The sequence below is a fragment of the Triturus cristatus genome, chromosome 4_1 (genome assembly GCF_964204655.1).
Source record: "Triturus cristatus chromosome 4_1, aTriCri1.1, whole genome shotgun sequence".
Classification (NCBI taxonomy): Eukaryota; Metazoa; Chordata; class Amphibia; order Caudata; family Salamandridae; genus Triturus; species Triturus cristatus.
The window spans coordinates 544,303,163-544,321,637 of record NC_140585.1 but is presented as its reverse complement, the minus strand read 5'-3'; the positions used below and the strand labels follow the sequence as shown (position 1 = coordinate 544,321,637).

Genomic DNA, 18,475 nt, shown 5'->3' with positions numbered 1-18,475 from the left:
TTGTCTTAAGAAGAAGTTATTCACCCTGATGCCTCTTTACATCTTACAACTGTATGCGGAAATAAGGTATTTGCGCCAACAGAGGTACTGGTTGACCTTATGAATAGTCATGCAATAGTAGTTGTGCAGAAAGGACAACTTGTCCCAGAATCTCATCCCATTGCAGACTTCACTCTTATAGATGTTAAATAGTGATTGTTTAGAGGCAACCGGCCCAGAGATGCAGGGGTTGTTGCGGAAAAGTTCTGATTTGGAAGCATCAGTAAAATAAAATAGCTAGAATTCCATTTAATTTCTTTACTAGCACTCCTCACTCAGTAACCCCTTCGTTGCTGGATCACCAGATCTTGATTTGGGCTACCAAATCTCCCTCCTTGGGGGAAACGTTCAAGTCTCTGAGTCACTCCAGTGTTTAGAGAGGATCCTCAGGTCAATTTTGGTACTACTGGAGAAATCAACTGCAAATTCCAATTCAATCCAAATCAAATTTATTCTATCATTATTAAATAAGATCATAAAAGTACATGGCAAGCAACAGTAAATAAAAAAGAAAAAAAATTCCCATTGGTGGCATAGAATAATCAATTCATTTCCTCATTTTTAAAAAGTTATATAAAAGAGGGTACAGAATTCATTCTACCAGATCGAATATAACAAAATATATGATGTGATTAAAAAATTTCTGAGAAAGTTATGTTCCCAGAGACTTTCTTTTTTTTATACAGGCCCAAAGAAATAGAGCAAGGGAGTAGTAAACTAGATGGTCAGGTAATGACCATTCCTGCATTGTTCAAACTTGTAGCTCTTTAAAATGGGTACAATGTATTTTTTCCTTTCCTTATGATAGTAACCACAGAAAAACAATAAATGAAGATCTGTTTGGGGAGAGTGCATGTTGCAGGGGCAATTGGTCAAATCTGAATGGTTAAATGTTTTTGATGGAAACCCTAACATTAGTGGTAACAACTGTAACCAAAACCGCAATAATATGAATTTATGTTGTGGTATTGAGACCTCCTCTCAGTAGGGATATCCACCTTCTAAGATAGATTAAAGCGGATGGTAGGCCAGAGTTGACTGCTTCCTGTAATTGTTTTCCCTGCGAATATATTGGGCCCTCCGCATAAAGGTATCCACCAATCTTTGCTTTGACATTAGCCTGCAAGCCATTGGATCTTTCAATCCCAGCTCAGTCAATTCTTGCTCGATATAATTTAGCCATCTAATTCTCTTGTAGTTTTGCAATCTAACGCAGTCTTTTATTAAACTCTGAGTTAAGGGAACAGTATTCATGTGCCAGATGAAAAACCACAAGAGCAGAGGGGCGAGTCTAATTGAGTCTGTAATGTGAGGTAAAGTGAACTCCAAATGGAGTACATAATTAGGTGTTGACTGCGGGAGAGAAGCCAAGGATTTAGAAAACTTGTCCTCAGTGATTTGTAGTGGTTCAGTATGTGCCGAGCCCCAAACGCCCGCTCCATAAGTGGCAGCGGACTTAATTTTCGCATGATAGATATGTTTGACAGCTGCTAGAGGTTTCATACCTATCCTAGACATAAATGCCATTAGTGCTGTCAAGCTCCTCCCCATGCCCATGGCCCTTGCGTCAACTAGATGTGACCAAGTTTGGTTCCTATCGAAAAGTACCCCAAGATAAGGAAAATACACCACCACCTGAATTTTCCCTGTTTTAGTATAGAGATGGGATTTTTTCCATCAAAACACCACCCCCGGCTATATTTACAAAAGATTTTGACTGATTAACCTTAATTTTTTTTTATTTTAAATATATCTTTATTGGCATGTGAAACAATCATACAAGATCTGCATAGATATTTTCGTAGTCATACATTTGGGATTCCTGAAGCCTTGTGAGCACCAGGTAGGTGAATTGGATACATTCCATACAGTTGTAATGTCCCTCCCTTCAGAAACTGGGTCCCATAATCATGCATGCTACATTGACGGATTCTAACCCAAGGATCTTCTTGGGTTATTTCTCAGCGCTTGCGGGCACCCAATGTCAACAACATTAATCCCCAAACCCCCCCAAGAAAATGATAGGATTGTTAAACAGATTATCAATGACCCCAAAGTAAAAAAAATATTTAGTTCATTAAGTCTTCTGAATACTTGGGGAAAATCTTTAGTGCTAATCTTTTAGAAAGGAATCACACTTGTCATTTACATACCAAAGCACTGAGCCATGCAAATGGGCTGAGGTCATTTTATAATGCCTATGGCTACAGACAGGTTTTCTTTCTAATCCAGTTGTATTGTTTAAAAAAATCCCCATGTCTATTGTATGCAACGAAGGGTATGACAACGTTACTGGTCCTTTAGAGACTCAAGTGAGGGAAAACTTATTTGAAGATTATGCAGTTTGAATACTCTAGCTTCCCCAGCGTCTCTCCATTTAGAACTGGGTCAAGTTAACATTTTTGTGATGGGTCTTGTGGCAGTCATACTTGGGGCCTGTGGTTGATCCAGTCTGAGCCCAATTCTCTAAAGAGGCTTCTCTAGGGAGTATTTTTCTTCGAGCAAAGACAGAAAAGCACTTTAAGAGGCATTTGTATGCAGTCTTAGACCTTTTTAAACTAAATCAAGAGGTATTGGCATCTATTTCTATGTCAGAATTTATGTTATTCCTTAAAAATTCAGGCCCTGTACTTAGTATGAAGTTAGATACGGCTACTTGCCATTTCAATAGTAGATGCGACTTGGTTAGCGCTACTTGTAGTACAAAGAGAATGAAACCGTACCTGAAATGGAACATGGAAACTAAAGTTCATCGTTTGTTACTTGTTAGATTAAAAATTTTACCAGTAAGGAATATCACAGGAATCTGGGAAAGAGTTAGCAGAAATGAGCAAAAATGCAATTTATGCACTGAGAATTCAAGATTTCGATCATGTTGGTTTTGTCTGTGCTGCTCTGCATATATCTTGTTTTAAGTTTTTAAAGATGTTGTTTGTTCATAATTGTATCTTTACTGTAGACAAAGCACGTGCACTTTTAGATAGTCCAGAAAATGAAATGATTTGTTTCAACAATTTTTAGATTTTGTTTGTAGTTGTTTAAAACTATATTGATATTGAATTGATTATTGATTGATACCCTTTATTAGTTTATACTCTGATGCAATGAGTTTTATTACATTCTTCGTTGCTTAACATTTTGCAATGATGTTTGTGTACTTTTAACAATCCAGAAATTGAAATGTCCCTAAAATTATTGTTAGCAGTCTTTAAAGTTTAAAATAATCCATGACTTAATGGTTTTATGATCTTTTTTGCTCCATGGGCTCAGATGTAAGCAAGAAGGATCTGGGAGTCACTTGTTTTATAATTTTGTTGGTGGTGTAAATTTGGGACTAAAACAATAAAGGATTTGTCTATCTGTTGCTGGTAAAGAATTGGATTAAGTAGTTTAGGGTGGAGGCAGCGGGAGCAACAGCGGTCCAGGAGAAGGTGTGAGTCTCAATGAGTTTTAATGTGGAAGACTTGCCCCTTGGTGGCAATTACTCTGTTAATGTATAATTGCTTGAGTCAAATGTTTTAAGGGAAATTAAGGAATTCTCTGTTTTTTGTTGTAAAAAAGCTTGAATAAGAGATGCCAGCGCAAACAAAAAGACTCAGAAAGACGCAAAGGGGCAGAGAGAAAAGGGAGATTTAGAGCTGATTCAAATGTGGCAGTAAGTCAAATTCAAGAGCCCTTAGGCGATAAGTGTTTGCAGAGTATGCAGAGCTTGTATAGAAGCTTGAACGCTGAACAAGACATAGCTCTCCCTGCTCTAACTCTAACTGCCATGTTGCAGGTAGTGGATGTGATCTTGTCATCACAGTTATCTCTCCCTCTGTTAGGGTATTTAGGGTAGGAACAGGAGGGTGGACTTGTGGGATGATGTCATTTTCACAGAACCTCGCTTATCATCCTCATCATGGTTTTCCCAGATCCCCATAATGAGTGCAGCTCATCTGAAGAGTTAAAGAGCCAGTCTGGGTGAGGGTTGCACAGCCCTTTGGAGTGATTCCCTCCTTAGATTAACTGGTAACAGCAGTAAGTTGTTGGAGAGAGTGGATGTACCCAGTAATGTGAATTCTTCAAAAACCGATACACAAGAGGGCACTCATTTGTCTACTAACATGGATGTTTCAGCTACTGGCCCCTCTCTAATGCTGAATGTCCTTCCTTTAATACAAGAAACCTTCTATAGCATTATTGAAGCACCAATTTTAACAAATGACAATATGAAAAAACATACTGGTGTGCTAAAAGATATAGCCTAGGAGATGAAATTGATTAACTCTTGTATGCCAGCAGTATTCAGGCCGATATCGAACTCGGAGGATGGGGTTGTCGAGAAGTAAAATGTTAAAGGGGGGCAGGGAGTGGAATGCTCATCTGTATATTTTTCAACATGGCCAATGTTGGTAAAAAGAAGGTATAGCTCATATGTTGGTATTCATTGTAGACTAGGGAAGCGTGTGAAGAGAAGGAAGAGTGTGAAAGTTTCTGCACTGAAACTATAAACATGGTGAGGACAAGTAGGAATAATCATGCAGATAGGAAAATCAAAGTAATGAGTGGAGGTAATAAAAGGGCACATGCATTAGTGGAGAAAGGGGTATCAGTTTTGAAGGGCTTGAAGAGTAAAAAGCAAAAATAGCCCAAAGAGAAAGCAAAAAGGAGTGGATAGGTAACAGCGATGCAGACAAGGCCTCTACTTTGAGAAAAGAGGCTCTTTAAGCAGAGAGAATCCAGAAATTAGCTCCTAGGAGGAACTCCAATGATAGAATGTTTAACAAATGACCCCCTAGTGGAACACCTAAACCACAGAGGTTTGAACAGAAAAACGCTTGCATTTATCTAGAAGTTCGCCGGGAGGGAAATATCAAATAAATGGATTCCCTTGAATAGGTCAAACCTGTTGAAAGCTTTCCAGAATTGCCATTCGGTACAGAATATCTCATTAAGGGATATTGAGCACAACCCCTTACTGCGATGGAGGCGGATGCTGTACTCCCCTTGCCACTTCAGGCAGCTACCCTCTCTGGCGGTATAGGCGGTCCTAGATCCGTAATAAACCCTGCTCTTTGCACAGCGTGAGCCTGGAGGGCCTTAGCTAAGAGATCCCAGCTTCCTTATCTGTATGCCCCGTCGCTGCCTCTGGCTGCACATATGGATATTTCGGCGGAACGGGAGAAACTTGTGTTACGGGAGCTAGCTGCTGCCGGAATTACTACTTTGGGGGACTTGTATAAGCAAGGGCAGTTTCGTACTCTGCAGAACGTTCAAGGGGATCGACGTCGCAGCTTTATGCTAGGGTTCGTATATGTCCGGGTGCGGCAAGCGGTTATGGATATATACCCTGCTTTCCCAGCAGAACCTTGGCCGATGCGAGAACTGCAGGCGATGCTAGCAGGGACAGAGACAAAAGTGCACGCTAGGATCCGCATTAACGATTGAACAGTGGCAAACTTGCTGTGCACTAACCGGGCGCCTCACATCAAACTGTAACCTCCGTATGATTCACTTTAAGTTTTTGCACCAATTGTACTATACCCCATTGCAATTAAGTAAGTTTGGGCTGCGTGAGAATGCTAATTGTGTGATGTGTGGACAGGTAGACGCTGATTTTCTGCACCTGGCGTGGACGTGTGCTGGTGTATTTGAGCTTTGGACTAAGGTGGTAAAGGTATTAGCGGATGTTGTTCTGGAGCCTGTGCTCTGCACTCCGGATGTGTGTCTTCTAGGCTGCGTTAGGAGTCTCCAGCCCTGCAACCGGTGAATTGTTGCCGTCTCGACCTTGATGGGCAAAAGGGCTGTGGCATTGAACTGGGGTGCCAAATCTATTCCCACTGTTAAGAAATGGATTGATGATTTGCTCTACTGTAGGGATCAGTTGGAGGCTTACGCTGAAGAAATACCCGAGTCTTCACGACCTAAAGATTTTTGGGTCCCACTCACTATATATCTGTTAAGCCACCCTGATCTGTGAGGCTGTGATCACTTACGGGCTGCTCTGTACTAAGACATGAAAATGATTGATACCACAACTGTATTCATTGCCACGGTTCACTGTGTAACACTCTACTTATCTTGTGATGCTCATGTTTCTTTTATTGAATGATACAATCTCATTGCCATGCCGGGTTGGGGGCGGGTGGGGGGTGTTGGATGGGTTGGGAATTGGTACATTGATTGATGCATTACTGTGCATTGTAACCTGCTTATTCAAAAACCTAACAAACATTTTTTTTTAAAAAAAGGGATATTGAGCAAATGGCCTTCCAGCAAAGTGACAGTGGTAGCAAAATAACAAAAGTTTAGATCCACTCCTGTTTGGTAGTGAACATAATTCTGAATGCTAAGTTAGAGCTTAACACTATAGGCCTAAGACTTCTCCTAGAGGAGGAGTTTTTAGGAGGCTAAGTGACCAATGGTGAAACCCTTTAAATAATCATGCCAGATTAAGCGAACAACTAAGAAGCTCTACATTGATGGTTGGCACTAGATTACCTCAAAAGTGGTCTGTAGGGTATAAACGAGGAAGGTTTGAAATAACCGTACCCAATAAAATCACTGACAAGCAAGAGAAGGCTCAGCCTCTCATAAAATCGCTATGCATGCCTAACCTCCTTCCAAGAGAATAATCCCTCTTGGCTGGCTTGTGTGGACTACGTATCAGGATCATCAGGTAACCTTGGTGTCTTCTTATGGAATGTACATGGTGCAAAGCATTTAGAAAGGTGTGGGTTGAAAATAAACGTATTTGTTTCCAGGGGATGTGGTTAGCTGGTGAGAATCTGAACCTAAATGGTTGCATACAATTTAGGAAATATGCTAGTACAAATTGTTGCTGGGCGTCTATTTGGGGGTCTGCTAACATAATTTCTTTTTTTTTAATCTTTATTTTCAAATGTTCTTATACATTATTAAACAAAAGAGATTCAGAGTGATACACTGTCAGAGATCATTACATGAAGCAATTGTCACAATATGCAATATTACAAAATTAGGCTCCGGCACAACGGTAGGTATAATGTTCATGGTAACAGATCTCATTCGTGTCAAACCCCCCTGCCTGCCCTTTCCATCCCATAAAACTGCAGAAGACATCCATAGCCAGTCCATGTCAAATAACATCAGTTATGCAAAGATTCCCAACATAGCACATGAGGAATAATTTGAATGCGTATCAAACAATGAGGTGGTAGCATGTTCGGAGTCATGTTCCATCATCCCACCCCCTCTGGGACTATTCCACTTTCTACTTGAGAGGCAGATTTCTGGCGTTCCCTTTCAATGTACGTTTTATATGGGCCCCATATGTCCTTAGGGCGCGATGAACTGGGCATGAGGTTAGCATATAGTTCACAGTTTTTGTTACAATAAGCCAGGCTACGTAGCCATCCCTGTAGGGTAGGTGCAGTTCGTCGACCCCTTAGCAACGCTATCTCCCGTTTAGCTAGCAGTAGCCCAAGGGTCGCGAATCTCCTGATCTTTTTGGGAAAGTTAACACTGTATCCTAGGAGTGCAATTTCTGGGATGGGGATAAGTGTCAGCGCCGTCATGGCACCCAGAGTGTCATGAATTTGTTCCCAACATGTCTAATTTGGGGCAAGTCCATATAAAATGGGTGAAGTCTGCGTGTGGAGCGGAACATTTCAGACAGTGGTGGGGTCTGGAGGGGTCAATTTTGTGCGACATGGCTCGTGTGTGGTATAATCGGCGGAGGAACTTAAAGTGAATAAGCTTGTGTCTACTGTTGAAAGAGACTTCTCTCGTTACCATGCAGCATTTTTCCCATTGGTCGTCTGTAATGGGACGGCCAAGATCTTGTTCCCATGCAGTGCGTAATTTATCATCTTTCTTCGGCCTCAGACCAGAACAGGACCTATACAGTTTGGAAATGAGGTGGGTGCCCGTTTCGCTTTCAATTATCAATGTTAGTGGGGCCATAGGTTCTGAAGCAATCGGATAAGTGGGTAATGTGGCTCTCAATGCTGAGCAAATGCGTTGCATTACAAAATTATCCATAAAGGATCTGTCATGGAATCGGGCATCATTAGACACAGAGAAGATATGATCGTTTGGATATAGATCCCCTATCTTTGTGACGTTAAATTTGGCTAATGTGCGTTGTATAAGGGTTTCGTCTGTGATGGGGAGCCAGCGGGGGTTTGGGAGAGGTAGAGCCAGAGAATACAGTGGGGTAGCTCCTAGAAGTCTCCGTAATCTGTCCCACGCCCAGCTAGTAGTGGAAACGGTTTGTATGTGGCACGGGTCTCTGGGGACGCCCTTCGGAAGCACAGTGGACAACTTCCAGGGAAGCACAAGGTCAGCCTCTGGTCTCAAAAAAGGAATTTGTGCAACTGGATGATACCACGCAAATGCATAGCTCCACTGAGCCACTAGGTAATATACATGTAGATCAGGAACTCCGTAACCCCCCCTGTCACATGGAAAAGGAAGTGCCTGCCAGGGGACGCGAGGCTTCTTACCTCCCCCAAACCAATCGAATGAGGTGTGCATAGTTGTAAAAAAAAAAAAAGTCTTAGTTAGAGGGATGGGAATATTATTAAATAGATACAAAAATTTGGGGATCACAATCATTTTGAGTATAGCGACCCTGCGTGCTATTGACAATGGAAAGCGCAGCCAGCATTCCACTTGTGCTTCCAAGTTGTCCACAGCACGTCCATATTTCAAGCTAATAATACTAGCAGTGTCTAAGTGTACGTGGATACCTAGGTATTTGACTGAATCATGACACCATTCAACAGGAAATCCACAATCCCAGGCAGTCGTGCTCGCATTTAATGGAAAAATTACAGATTTGTGCAAATTGATGCCCAGTCCTGAAAAGCGGCCAAATCTAAGTATTTCTCTGATGATTGGTTTGAGATTTTCCTGTGGGTGGCGCACATAGGGAATGGTGTTGTCTGCATAGAGTGAGACTAATAAGGGTCCTGTGTTAAATTGTAGTCCCCGGTGGAGGTGACGCACCTGAAAATGTCTGATTAGTGGATCCATAGCTAATATAAATAAAAGGGGGGAAAGAGGGCATCCCTGTTGTGTGCCACGTGTCAACGAAAAGGGTTTAGATAGTGTGCCATTTATGCGGAGCCTAGCCGTTGGTTTGCTATACAACAGGGCAGTAGTGGCCACAAAGCCCGCCGGCATCCCCATGTGGCGCATTACCGAGAGAAAAAAGGGCCATTCTAAAGAATCAAATGCCTTTTCGGCATCTAACAATACAGCTGCGTCAGGGACTTTTGGGTCTATTCTGTTTACGACAGCGAATAGAGTCCGGAGATTGAGTGAAGTGGAACGGTGGGGGACGAATCCGGACTGCGCTGGGGATATAATTATTAGTTGAGAGAGTCTACTGGTGATTACCTTAGCCACTATTTTATAGTCCAGGTTCAAGAGTGAGAGGGTCTGTAGGAGCTGCAAAGTGAGGGGTCTTTGCCAGGTTTGGGGAGGAGAATAATAACTGCCTCTTGAAGTGTGAGGGGAAGAATTTGCCTTTCACGTGCCTCTGCGTAGACTTCAATCAACTGAGGCGCAAGAATATCCTTGTAAGACTTAGAGAAGTCTCTGGTAAATCTGTCTAAACCAGGGGCAGAGGAGCCACGGAGTGCCTCTATCGCACCAACAACATCCGCTTCGGATATGGGCTCTGCCAGGAAATCCAGCATACACTTCTCCGGATACACCAGTGCAATTTCGGACAAATAATCTTCTTGATCATTAAGGTCGCAGCCAATCTTATAGCCGTATAAGGCCTTAAAATAATCCAGAAAAGTGTTGCGGATCTCCGTCCGGGGTGGAGGAGATCGGCTGATCTGAGGGAGTGCATATCTCAGTGATGTATGCCCTACTGTATGTGGGGTGGAGCATTTGTGCCAGCACTCTACCAGGCCTTTCGCCCTCTCTGTATCTTCTAGCAGATTGATATTTACCCAGATATAACAGTTCCCTGTCTGCAGCTTTGCGAAATTCTACTAAAAGGGCTAAACGTCGTCCTTCTGCTTCAGCAGTGGCATTGCAAAGCAACTCTGTGTCTTGTGCCAATATGTCCCGTTCAATGCAAGCCAGTGTAGTACGCAAGTCTTTCAACACAACAGCACTTTTAGCAATGCAGACACCCCTAATGTATGCTTTAAAACCCTCCCACAACACCGCCCAATTATCAACAAATCCAGTATTAATGGTGAAATTGTCCTCGATGGCTTCACGTACCTCAGCATTAAAGACCTCGTCTTGCAGTGCTCTGCATGGAAACAGCCACTGCAGCTCGAAGCCTTCAGGGCAATGGACACAGGGCCCGGAACCAGCCAGCAATTCCTGGAGAAACTAGCCAATAATCTATCCTGGTCCATGTGTTATGGTAGCCAGAATAATGGGTATATGTCGTGCTGGTGGGATTTTGTATCCACCAAATGTCTATTAATGAAAGCTGTCTGCAAATATCCTGTAGTGCGCGACGGGAACGTGGTTTGGAGTCAGGGGATGAGGAGGTGCTGTCTAAACTGGGATCTAATGGTAAATTGAAGTCCCCTCCCATTATAATTAGGCTAGGTTCGAGCTTCATCAAGTGTATATGTATGTATATGTAGTGAGTGGAAAAAAATCGGGAGTGTCAATGTTCGGGCCATAAACGCCTATCATGGCTATAAAGTGACCCATGAGTGTGACAATAAGGAACCGACCTTCACTATCTGCTACCACTTTGCCAGGGCTGCAGGGGACTCTCTTATGAATTAGGAGGGCGACACCCCTAGCGTAACTACTATTATTGTTGAAGTATCTGTGAGCCCCCCAACTAGCAGCCATGCGGGTGGTGTCGTCTATTGAGGATATAAAAGACCGAGCGACCTTCCTGTACGCTACCTCCATACCCAGCTTGGTCTAAACACGAGGCAACGACGGACAGGTAAGGATCGGGCGGGTCTGATTTTGATTTTGTTATGCTGAGACGCTTTTTGACGAAGTTTTGCTGAGACTTTCTCTGCCTTCTGACTAAGTGTTTTGCTTAAAATTAGGCATATCTGAGCTATATGCACGGTATACTCCTCCTGACTTTTTAAACACTTAAAGATTCATAACACTCGCTTTCCTGTCCTAGGTTATGTTAGGATTTAGCGATCTGTTCTTCAGTCAAATTCTTGCTGCATAGACAGTGTATTTACACATGTTAGAGTTTTGTGGACTTGTCCAGATTTACTTGCAAGATTTTATGATGTACGTTTGCTTGATCCATAAGACTTGCTAGACCTATACCAACCCGTACACACTGGGTCAGTAAATGCATCGTACTAGCGGCATTTATATTTTCGCCATGTTCACCTCACACGCAACATTGGAGTTGGTGTTTTTTCTCTCCGATTAGCTGACAGAGATGAGATTACTTAGACATATAGACGTTTGTATATATGGAGTGATTTCTCAAACAGTTTGAACCCTTAAGTTCAACTTTCACATTTCTTTCTCCCTTTTGGTTAGAGTGGGGCCTCTATTGACCTGAGTTGGTACCAGGCGAGGTGAGGTCGAGTCCTCGTATTAGATGGGTGAGCAAAACAAAAAATAGTTTTTTTTAGACTACAAGTATATTATATACTTGAAGCTAGATTGAGGCTATTACCATATACCTCAAAATACTTACCAGCTGGAAGATTTTGTAACTATATGTTTTGTCATTTAGAGTACCACGTTTTGAATTTTCATTTCTTTTTACAGATGTCCTACACATCCCGCTGATCAGTTAAAGACACTAGAGGTTGTATTAATTCCAACCTTTATGTTTATTGTTTCTCCTTTTTCATGCTTCACATTTCTGATAATATTTTGGTTTTGCAGTAGCAATAGTATCAAACAGACAGGTCCTGAAGAAAGCAGTTGATCATTTGTCCGGTAGGCTGAAACATGTCGACCGATATCTAAGCAGTGATTTTTTACAACTGCTCATTTTGCACTGTTTTTAATGAGAATTGCAATAGATGCCTCAATAAATATTTTTCTTCTTTTGCAAATTCTCTTTTAATTCACACACACACACACACACACAATTGCACTGCACTTTATCATTCCCACATTGATTTGGGGTTTCCTTATGACATTTTATAAGTTTCTTGAGAGCTAACCATTTCTCTCGGTTCTTTTGTCTTTTCTATAAGACCCCCTTGAGAACAATAACCACCCATGATCCCTCTATGATCAAAAGGGTCAAGGGAAGGTTGGATGGATATCCAATTGATGATAATGATCACGTTGGTGAGTGATGGGAATCCAATCACTGACATGGGTTTCTATAATCTTATCTAATTTTCTCTTTTGGTGTGCTCTTGATGACAATCTGTTCAGGTCTTTCTTTAATCAAATTGTTGGTACATTCAGACCCCGGATTATTTGTGTTTTTTGACTATATAGACTAGGAGATTTAATCTGGTATGAGTCTATAAAATCCCTTGGACCCCCTATAACCTTTCTGTTTGTTATTGCAATAAATAATTGAGCATCTGGCGTCACTTGCGGGTACTATTGAGGCCTCGTATATTCCAGGATATAAGGGACAAACCAGAGGATCCAACAGTATTATCTAGCTGTGCCATAGCGGGTGTACATCAAGAAACACGTTATTGCTAACTGAGAAATTGTTGTGTGACAGTGATCTTTTTTTAGAATGATTGAAAATATGTGACCATCGCACATTTCCCTCCCACCTCCCACCACCCAGCCTCACCCAGTCCCAAGTAAGGCAATACCATGAACAAACATTCAGCTGGAAGTGCCAACTAACTTTACGAATGTATGAAAAGCCCCTGGAAAGGCACTTCCGTATAAACTGAAGCAAAAACAAGAGCAAGGTATACACCTTTAGGGGTGGCAACGTCACGTCGGCCGGACAACTAACTTATGAAAAAACAGATGAATAGTGAGCATTATCCATTATTACAACAGGATCAAAAGAAAAGTTTAAGAACGCCACCTCAACCAGTCCCTGTATTGGAAAAGAGTTCCATACTGGCATCAGAGCCGCTATGCGGAGGAGAGGGACCTCCCTCCCCAGTCCTGGCCCCATTGTTGTTGTTCTTATAAGAGTGGCAAAATTCCTGCGCCTCTGTCCGAGTGTCGAAAATGCGGGAGTGGCATCCCACATCAACTTTGAGCCTGGCGGGGTATAGCATTCCATATCTCAATCCCAGGTTTTTCAGGGTAGCCTTCACCCCATTGAACTTGCGGCGGGCATCCTGGACCACCACAGTGAAGTCAGGAAAGAAAGAAAGTTTAGAGCCCTGCCAGATGTTGTCACCCCGCTCCCGGGCCAGGTGCAAGACTGAATCTCAATCTCGGAAATTCATGATCCTTGCAATGATGGGTCTCGGTGGGAGGCCAGGGTTAGGTCTGGGGCCAAAGGATCGGTGAGCACGTGCTATGACAAACCCAGTGGTAAAGTCCTCCCTGCCAAACAAGTCAGATAGCAAGTTTTCATAAATATAGCCATCCTCCCTGTAGCAGCAGTCTCCGGTACGCCCAAAGTGCGCACGTTGTTGCGCCGGCTGTGTGCCTCCAGGTCCTCGTTTTTAATTGTGACCTCTTTCAGGATTCATTCCACTCTGTCCAGGTGCTTCAGTGACTGCGGCGTACTGTCCTCGATGTCCGAGACACGGGCCTCCGCCACATCAAGGCGTCGGTCATGTGCCTGGACTTTGGCCCCCATGTTGGCCAGGCTTTTGTCCAATGCGTCGAATCTCCCGTCGAGGGCCTTGAAACCCGCCCTCATCTCCTGGAGCATTGACGCAGACAATCAAGGAAGGTCTTCTACGCTGTCTGCACTCTGGGCGCCGTTCGCCATAGTGGGGGCCTCTTCGGAAGTGTCTTCTGCTACTTTCCCAAAGGGCAGGGTCCTCTGTTTAGGGTCTTTGCGGCCCATGCCGTGGCGCAGAGATGTAATGCGGAGGCAGAGTGACAGGTAGGCCCCGGTCGCAGTCGGTGGGACCAGATCCCCATTTGGTGTCAAGCATGATGAATTCAGCAGTGGATTAAGGAGCAATCTGAGGCCCTGGCACAGTTCATTGCCGGCCCAGCAGACAGGAGGGAGAACTGTGGGCCGCGCTCATCCCAGACCGTGCAGAAGTCCACTCATGACCAGGGCGGCACGCAATGGTGGGAGAAGAGGAGAGGTGAGACAGCAGTCATGTTCCCTGCCGGGCTACTGGAGATTGGTGAGCGCTATGAACAGAGTGCAGCCATAGCGGTGCAGCGGAAAGCTCGTGTCATGGGCGGCCAGTATGCCCGCTTCTCCTGTCATTGCCATGCGTTCCACCCTAATGCCAGCAGTCGCTAGATGTAATGGGCCGTAGAACTCAGGGAGCATGCCGCCAGATACTCTCCCGGGAATTAGTGCGCTGCATTGTGGGCAGGTAGGTCGTAAGGTCTCTAGGTGCGGAGATTAGTAGCACGAGGCCTTAAGAGCAGGCGTGACGGGGCCGTGAGGTGCCATACACGGCCGCCGTAGGAGGTTTGAGGTTTAGGAAAGCCGAGCGGCAAGAGCCTGAGTGGTGCAACAAGGCCCGGGAGCTCAAGTCAGCAGGAGCACACTGGCCGGCCATAGCGAAGTCAAGGACAGAACCAGGCGGGTCACCCCCCACTGCCTCCTGCGCCCCCGCCGGCTTTAGTAATGTGTTGTAGAGACTGACGGGCCCTGTCCCCGATGCGGCCTCCCAGGAGTAATGGCGGCGCTTGATGCGGGGCGGTGCGGCCGACCAAGCCGACTGAATTGCCCTGATGTGTCTCAGCAGGGGGGGAAACCACAACAGCCAGCTCACGACCAGCCCAACCGCGACGACCACCAGACCCCGCTCACCTCCAATCCGGGCGGGTCTTCATTTGTCCAGTGATGTCAGCAGGGCTTTGGGCACTGCGCCCAGTCTCACCCCGGCCTCAGATTGCCGCTGCCGAATACAAGGAGTGGAAGCCTCTCCGAGTCAAAAACCTAGCTCGCTGGATTCAGGATATCCTCATGCGTGTGAAGACGCTGCTTTCAGATCAGTGGCATCGGGGCATTAGAGGGATAATGCAGGATACGTTGCACCAGCCGACGGAGCTTCAGTAGCAAGCGGCCATCTTGGACACTTGCATGGCCACGCCCCATGCTAACAAATTTCTAACATTCATTTCTACGAAATGTTCCAAAGATGCCAGGCCAATAAAATCAAGAGTGACAGGGTGAATGCAAATGTGGTAAATTTGTATAAAGGTACCTTTACCACTCATACTCTATTTGTGATTCATGTGTAAGTTAACCATACTTTGAATATTTATAATGATTAGCAACTGCAGCTGGTTAGGAAAGATGTATCTCACCTGGAGGATTTGTTCCAATCCTTCCTCATAATAATTGTGAATGATTCTAATGTGCGTCTTTCTCCAGTTGTGGTTGATAGCCTTCAGAAGGAAATGTTCGAAGCATATTAGATCCCAAAAGCAATTTTCCCAAATTGGCGCCTACAGAAAAAGGCACAGTCACTAACACAGGGCCTCATTTACAAGAAACAGACGCATCGCTGCATTAAAGCAGCGATACGTCAGTTTTCTTACGCCTGTGGGAGAAACCCTTGCGTCACCATGGATGCGCCGTATTTACAATACAGCGCATTCATAGTGGCACAAGGGTTTTTTAGGGCATAGCAGGAGTTGGTGTGAAAACCGACAACGCCAGCAATGTGTCAAAATACAGAGGCAATGCGTCAATTTACAGTGACGCCTCGTGTACGGTATGGAGACCAATATAATAGCAAAAACAACAGGGTGAGTGCTTGCAATGTTCAACACTCCGTCCATCATTTCCTTTGGTTTTGCTTTGTTCGCCATAAGTTGGCAGGGTATGCTCAGACGTGAGTCCCTTGCTCACTTTGCCACTGGATTCAAGCAAGCCTGGCTGAAGACGGCTGAAATGCCAGAAACCGGTCCTAGGGAGCTTGTTTCCGGTCCAGGGAAGACTTGGCTTGGCAGTTCGGGCTGGACTGTTCCCATGAGGCACAGGGTCAGACTGATTTGTATATGGCCATGTCTGAACTGGGGTGGCAGAGTGGGCTAAAGAACGGTGATGGATTAAACCCAGATCAGTTGACTGGGGGTGAGTGCTTGCAATGTTCAACACTCCGTCCATCATTTCCTTTGGTTTTGCTTTGTTGACCAATATAATAGAGCATGAAAAGGTGGGAAACTCACCTTGCGCTCTATTACATTGGTACTGTATGTCATGCATACAAGTGGGGAGAGTGTACTTATGTGTAGCACTATGCCCACTTGCATGCTTGACAGAAGACAGTAATGTCGCAAAATGTAACATTTACTGGCTTTTGCCTACCTTATGTATACACATACCTGTTGGGGGAATTGCCACTTTCATCATAGGAACTTCACTGCAACAGCCAATGCATTATTCCTACGCCTGGGTTTGTCAGGAGTAGGGATTGTGATGCATTGGCAGTGCAGCGGCAGCCTGCGTGAAAAGATAGTGTTAAATACCACTGCGTCAGTTTCAAGGTAGGCCTTTCCGATACAACGCCTATCTTGCATAAATAGAAATCGCAGGCGGCGCAGGCGATTTTCACGTAGGTGAAAATCGACGCAGCCTGTAAAAAAGTGACACATGCGCATTCATGTAAATGTGGAGCAGATGCAGCATCGCCATAGCTTCAAAAAAGTGACACAATGGCAGCTCATGGCGACACAAGGAACTTGTAAATAATCCCCACAGTGTCTAGCTGATGCAAGTTTTATACCTTAAAACAACCGCTTTAGGGGTGCAATCTAGGCGGCACAAACCTCTATACATGGTAAACAGAAGTGTGCAATAGACTATTGGCCTTGTGACGGGTTTGGCAGTCTTCGAGTGGGCAGCCACGCCAGCACCCCTCTCCAAGACCACCAAACCCATAGTCCGGCCGCCTGCCATATTCTGATTGAAATACAGGTCGGGCGGTCCTGTGGTGGCTGGCCCACGGGTGTACCTTTCAAAGGCTTGTATATGAGCCTTAGAAAGGCAGCGCAGTGGGACCGCCACAGTGAGTCCCAGAACGGCATGGACTGTGAAGTCCATACCGTGCTGGAACAGGGGGTGTATACATATGGTGGGCACACAATGTGCCCTTCTGCATGCATCCCCTAGCCCAGAGGCAACAAGGGGCCCTGTTGGGCCGCCTTAGTTTCCTCACCACCACAGTTTTCATGGCGGGCTCACCGCCATAAAAACTGTAGTGGTGAGGAAACTTGTAATATGCTTGGTGGTACTGCACCGGCACCACCAGCATATTGCAGACCTAAGGCAGCTGCAAGACTAACAGGGATCACAGATCCCTGGTAGTGACTGCAGCAGTCCTATGGTGGTCCGACCGCCAAACTCGTAATACGGTGGGCGGGTCGCTGGTGTGGTGGTAGCTGCACTGTCGCTGCAGGTTTGGAGGTCCATCAGTCCAAACTCAGACTAGACCCTATATTTCTATTCAACAATGGTTCTTTGAAATAAGCAATAGTTCTATAGTGTTGGAAATATGTGAGAGTGATCATTGGGCATTGAGAGCTGAACTCCGCTTTAACGCCCTACAAAGCCAAACTGCTATCCCCTTATAAATTCTCTTTCCTAAACATAGAGCAACATGTTTAGATAATAAGTTGTCAAACCACTTATGTACCCACTGTTAGGACAGGATATTCTGAGACCAATGATTAAGAAGTGCAGTGTGCATACTCTACCTAGGAAGTACTGTGTAAAAAGTCAACCCTGGTATGGTTCACAGTGTCAGGGTCTGAAAATGAATACAGGGAAATTAAGACAGAAAAAGAGAGAAACCATGATAAAATGATACAGATTTTATCAACAAAAGAAGTGAAAAAGTTTTGGAAATTAATGTAGATGGGGACTAAGAAAAAAATTTAGTCAAGCGCATGTTGCAAGTGAAAGCTTAAGACACCTAATTAAGCAATATTTATTAGGGAGCTGAAATTCCATGTAGAGATGCCTGGGTTTTCTACAATGAGTTTCTGGTAAGGTATTTTAAAGTCAAACTCCTTGGAAAAAATAATACCTTTCCTGAACTTGATAGGGACAACAGGCCCGGATAACTTACCTGCAGGATACTTTTCAATGTGTTCATTTCAGTGACTGAAACGGGAACCTTTCTGCTCAAAATGAGTGATAATAAAACCCATTCATAAGAAACATGATCCACCTGATCCTAGTAATTATCGGCTGATTGGCCTGATAGACGTTTGGGCTAAACTCTATACTAAAGCAATCTTGCTGTTTATGAAGGACTGTGTAGAGTGTATCAACCTTGTCCCCATTTGAACAGGCAGGTGTCAAAGAGTCTGGGACCACTGCTTCAGCCTGTGGGCAAAAGGGCGGAACGGTATAGAAATGAGAGGTAACATTTTCTGTGGCTTTGTAGATATTCTCTCG

The 18,475-nt window shown here is 44.3% G+C and overlaps 1 protein-coding gene across 3 annotated transcripts in view; it reads right to left on the bottom strand.

Moving 5' to 3' along the window:
• The window catches only part of LOC146855202 (glioma pathogenesis-related protein 1-like), a 403,498-nt gene that overhangs the window by 59,974 nt on the left and 325,049 nt on the right, over positions 1 to 18,475 (bottom strand). The window lies entirely within an intron of this gene.